Source organism: Gadus macrocephalus, chromosome 2 (genome assembly GCF_031168955.1).
Source record: "Gadus macrocephalus chromosome 2, ASM3116895v1".
NCBI lineage: Eukaryota > Metazoa > Chordata > Actinopteri > Gadiformes > Gadidae > Gadus > Gadus macrocephalus.
Window position 1 is genome coordinate 23496737 of NC_082383.1, and position 5957 is coordinate 23502693.

Below are 5957 nucleotides of genomic sequence, written 5' to 3' on the forward strand. Positions count from 1 at the left end.
AGGGTAAACATCAGGGAGTAGGGTTAACATCAGGGAGTAGGGCTAACATCAGGGAGTAGGGCTAACATCAGGGAGTAGGGTTAACACCAGGGAGTAGGGTTAACATCAGGGAGTAGGGTTAACATCAGGGAGTAGGGTTAACATCAGGGAGTAGGGCTAACATCAGTGAGTAGGGTTAACATCAGGGAGTAGGGTTAACACCAGGGAGTAGGGTAAACATCAGGGAGTAGGGTTAACATCAGGGAGTAGGGCTAACATCAGGGAGTAGGGCTAACATCAGGGAGTAGGGTTAACACCAGGGAGTAGGGTTAACATCAGGGAGTAGGGTTAACATCAGGGAGTAGGGTTAACATCAGGGAGTAGGGCTAACATCAGTGAGTAGGGTTAACATCAGGGAGTAGGGTTAACATCAGGGAGTAGGGTTAACATCAGGGAGTAGGGTTAACATCAGGGAGTAGGGTTAACATCTGGGAGTAGGGTTAGGGTAAACATCAGGGAGTAGTAGTAGAATACCTGCTGCCATCTCATTAAGGGTAGTAAAAGAGGCGAAAAGTTTGAATACAGAAAAGGGGAAGAAAGTGGAAACACGATTATTATTGTTAATGATAAAGAAAGGTGCCCTGGGATCAGCTGGAAAATAAGGATTGGAGTGGAATGGTGGAATGTTTTATATATAATACAAATAAATATATATATATATATATATTAGAGCTGTCAAGCGATTAAAATATTTAATCGTGATTAATCGCATTAACGTCATAGTTAACTCGCGATTAATCGCAAATTATTTTTCTATGCTAAATATCCCTTGATTTCTTTGTCCCATAATTCTTCTCATTTTAATTATCTTATCAACATGGTGAAGTGAATCGGCTTGCCTTGTGCAAATTATTTTTTATTGATAACAACATTGGCATATACTGATCAAAACAGGACGAGATAAAAAAAGATTCTATAGTGCAATTAAACGACTGCTTTGAACAAATGTCATTTTAACATAGCAGTCAGGCTACTGCTTCTTTGTTTTGAGCCAAAGAAAATTATTATTATTATTATTTATTTTTTTTAAATAAAATAATTGCGTTAATCGCGCGATAAATTTTTTAACGCCGTTAAAATTGGTTTGCGTTAACGCCGTTAATAACGCGTTTAACTGACAGCTCTAATATATATATATATATATATACATAGCGAAATTCAATATATGGTATGGGTGTACTAAATGGTGCGAAAAAAAGTTATAATCAAACCAAAAATATGCTGTAATAAATAATGAAATAAATGGTTTATCAGGATTTAGTTACTATAGGGCACCGTATTCTAAAGGGACAATAATGGAGAAATTGCTCAGAAAAGGGGATAAGGAGGTCTGTGTACCCCTGTAGTGGAGGTTAGGACCTACATACCTACCTAACCCTAACCCTAACCCTAACCCTAACCCTAACTTACATTGTGTTGAAGCTCATGGATGGAGGAGAGCTTCTGGACAGAATCAAAAGCAAAGGTCAGCTGCTGAAAGGAGTGCAGTATCTACCCCAGAATGACATCATACATCAAGACCTTCAACCGGAGAATATATTTGGCTCAATCACTAGCTCTGCCACCTTAGCTTTTATCCAAAACCTAACCATAAGCCCCCTCGACCTCGTTTTAGTTGCCCTTGCATCACCTAACCTTAGCCACCATTCCAACCCCTTGCTTTACAGTGAACTTAGTGATCAAAATGGAAATTCTCACACCTACTTGTTCACTCCTCCCATCATAGTGTCACTTTTGCATATCAAAAAAGCAGTTTCTCATTTCTTTGAACAAGTTGCAAATGCTTTGATACATCCATGCAAATGATTATGTACAATTCTCTACTCTTTCCTACATTATCAATTGCTAATGTTGATCAAAATGTATTGTAATGGGTCTCTGTCAAATAGTCTCACCCCCACAACATTTAGGCATTAGTTCATTGCATAAGTCTTTACATGCAAAATGGTTGTCATACAAGTTGTCATAATATGTCAAGCATATTTCTATACACTTCCATTTGACTTTTTTTCTAAATCTGTCCTGAATTGGTAAATTGCTCCCAGTTGAACTCGACTTTCTCTAACAAAGGGAAATGTGTGAAGCGTAAGATCAACCAGTTTACTGAAATAGCTCAAAGGTTCATCTCATGAACCATCAACTGGCAAGTATATAGCTGGAGCACAACACAATGTTACATTGTCTGACAATGGATGGACAAGGAATTGGACGGGGTCAACAGCCAGAGAAGACGAAGAGGAAGAGGAGGAGGGAGGCTGCGTGAGATGAGAATTTGTTGCCCAACAGACAGGAACGTCAGGAGGTGTAGGAAGACTGCACTGTAATTCCTACAGCAAGTGTGAGAGAAATGTTCTAAATCTCTGTGTTTTGTAAGTGTTAAGTATATTACTGAATATAAGTGCAGGTGCAAAGCCATGTTAAATAGCCTACACAAGAGACGTCATTATATGAGCGTGCGTGCCTGCGTGCACTGTTAATGTCATGTGATCATGCGCAGAATAAACGGTCCGATTAGTTCCCCGACCAAAGAGATGATGGCGGCTGTGTGTGTTTTTTCTCCGGTGAATATTAACCACTAGATGGAGTTTAGCTAACTATTTTGGATGACTGTAAGGACGCGATAGACTGCTGCAGAAATGTCTAACATAACAGTAAGATCTTTTACATATTTTACACATTTTAAACATCTCTGATCATATCCTAAACATCTCTGATCATATTTTATACATTTTAAACATAATTTTGAAACATTTTAAACATATTTTTGAAACATTCTAAACATCTTTGTGCGTTTTTAACACATTTTAACATCTTTATCTAAGCTTTTTAAAAATACGTTTGAACATCTTAACCTGGAAACTGCCAGCTTAGCCTCCTTTTTAGCTCACCTCCACTTCAGTGGGAGCAGGGCCGACGGACTGCGGGGGAAAGTGAGGCAGTCCTGGGGGGCCCATGGCATTAAAAAAATAAATAAATAAATAAAACTTAAATATTTTATTTGAATTATCCACCAGCCCATAGTGTTAGGAGTCGCACACGGCCACGTCTCCTACCCCCCCCGTCAACAATTGTACTCTACCCCCCCCCCCCCCCCCCGTCAACAATTCAGCGCAGGGGGCTGGTAGGGGGAATTCGGGGGGGGGGGGGGCCCATCAGTACCTCTTGTATACAGGGCCCAGGATTTGGTGCAACGGCCCTGAGTGGGAGCAATGAGTTTGCGTCTTTGACGCGCACAGGCGGCTGATGCGGGGCTGCACTGTAGAGAGGAATGAACGAAGATCATCCTCTACCCGCAGCCTTGACCGGTACTTGCTTTAATCATGGTTAACGCGGAAAGAGCGCACTCACACAGGTTTGTGGATGTGACGGGGAGGAGAATCTGTGGCGCCTTTTTGGAGAGGTGTGGGAACTCAGTCTCCACAGATAGCCAAAAGTGTGCAAGTGACACTTCACAAATCTTTTGCTTCAATATTAGAGAGTGAGCTCAACAAGGGCCTCTTCCTCTTGCATGGTCAGTCTATCACAGGGTGACTCTGGGAAAGAGAATGGATTTCTCACCCACTGATTTGCCAAGTCTCTTCTCCAAAATACTCTCCAAACTGCTCACGCAGCTCCTCAAAATGCGCAATGACCACCTGTTGTACAGTTCCCAGTTGGAGCCCTGCCTTCTCCACGACATCTTCCAAGGTCGGGAACATTTCCACCGAGCCCCGTTTAACACGAGCACACCACAGGTCCAACTTTTTCCTGAATGCAGAGACTCGGCCGTGTGCCAAAAAGACATTGCATACTTTGCCCTGCAGAGATATCAGAAAGGTACATTGCAACCCAGTTCATGTCCACCATATGATGCAGCAGTGGAGAGCTGATTTCGGAAAGAAATAGGCGCACTTCCTCGCGCAAATCACACAAGCGGGTGAGGACCTTTCCCCGAGACAGCCACCGGACCTCGGAGTGGAACAGCAGCTGTTGGAAGTGAGCGCCCCTCTCATTGCAGAGGACGGAGAAAAGACGAGAATTCATGGCGCGTGATTTACTAAGGTTGAGAATTTCATTGCCTCAACCAGGACCGCGCGCAGCTCTTTTGGCATCTTCTTGGTCGCCAAGGCCTGGCGATGGATGATACAGTGCTTCCAAACAGCGGCCGGGGCAACCGCTTGCACTGTCTTCACCAGGCCGCTGTGTCGGCCTGTCATTGCCCTTGCCCCATCAGTACATATTCCACATAAATGTAAATGGACTGCATTTATATAGCGCTTTTTCTAACCATTGGCCACCCAAAGCGCTTTACAATATTGCCTCACATTCACCATTCACGCACACATTCACACACCGACGGCGGAGTCAACCATGCAAGGCGACAGCCAGCTCGTCGGGAGCTAACAGTCAGGGTGAGTTGCCTTGCTCAAGGACCCCTCGACACATCGGGGATCGAACCAACAACCTTCAGGTTACCAGCTCTACCTCCTGAGCTACTGCCGCCCCACATACGGCTCCAATCAATATGACTCTCCTGCTTAAATTAATTCAAAGCCTTGAATAATTTTTCTGCTGTACTGCAAGTTGGCAGAGGATAGCAAAACAATGCTATGCGTTAAGCTATGCGTAACGCCACGTGATATGAAGCTTCAGTTGCCTTGTCATTTACATTGCTAAATGCCTGGATTACTTTCTTTTGTGACCGCAGTTCATTTGGCTTCCTATCAAAAATCTCCCGGGGCTTGGTCACCAGACTTGGGTGCTTGGTCTCAATATGACGCCAGAGTCGACAGGGTCTCATACCGTCATTAGCTAGCACCTCTTTGCAAACAACACACTGTGGCAGTGGAGCACCTTCAGATCCAGTCCATGAAAATCCAAAGTTTAAATATTCATGGTCATACTTTCTTCCTTTTTTGCTCGCCCCAGACTCTGTCTCCTTACTCACTGTAGCTTTAGATACTAAAAACCGATCCATTTTGCCAAAGTTAGCTAACCATATTGTTTACATTCCTCCCCCCAGGGGAGGCGCGCCTCACAGTTTGAAAACCACCGTCCTACAGCAATGCATGGACAGTTTTCCCTAAGGACATTGCCCTACGTTGACATTTCTACTTTTGTTCTTTTCTTTGTGCTGCAGTGCTGTCTTTCCTTTCTGTATCACAATGACATGGTCTGTCAGCAAATTAGAGTACATATAGTAAAAGGGTAAATGTGAATCTTGTCCAGTCTCTTGCAATCAAACTTCCACATACACCAAGGTGTAAATTAGAACTTGTCATTCTGATGGCACTGATATGTTCATTGACAAAGATATTTACTTTTGATAGATTAACTAAAGTATCTCTGAACTAAAGATCTCAGAACTAAAGATTTTGAGCAAGAGACTGGCTTTTGCAGTTAATCCATGGTGTTTTGTTATTTGCATGAATTGTTTTAAAAAAATGTCGAGGATGATTCGAGAAATGTGCAAAAGCGAGTGAGAAAAACTGTAATATAGCCTGCTGATGCCTTCCTTATTTACTCGACTGTAAGGGTTATCTAGTTTTCAGGACCCCGTTTCATAAACATGTCCTTGACACTTTTGACACACATTTTTTGGAAAGTATGTGCTAACCTTTCTTTCTTTACATAAACCCCAACAATGCACATTCAGTTAACAACTGATTATTGTATATGCCATGAAGGAAGATGAGTGTCAGAGTGAGGCCACTCACTCCCCTCCAGCACTTCATCTGTTCTTTAACATCTCCTTCATTTAGGATTCAGATTAAATAATTACATTTGAATTGTTGCTGCGTATTGATAAAAACAGGGCTCAAGAAATGCAACCAAAGCTTTAAGACAATGCAAGTCACACACACACACACACACACACACACACACACACACACACACACACACACACACACACACACACACACACACAATGCCAGCGA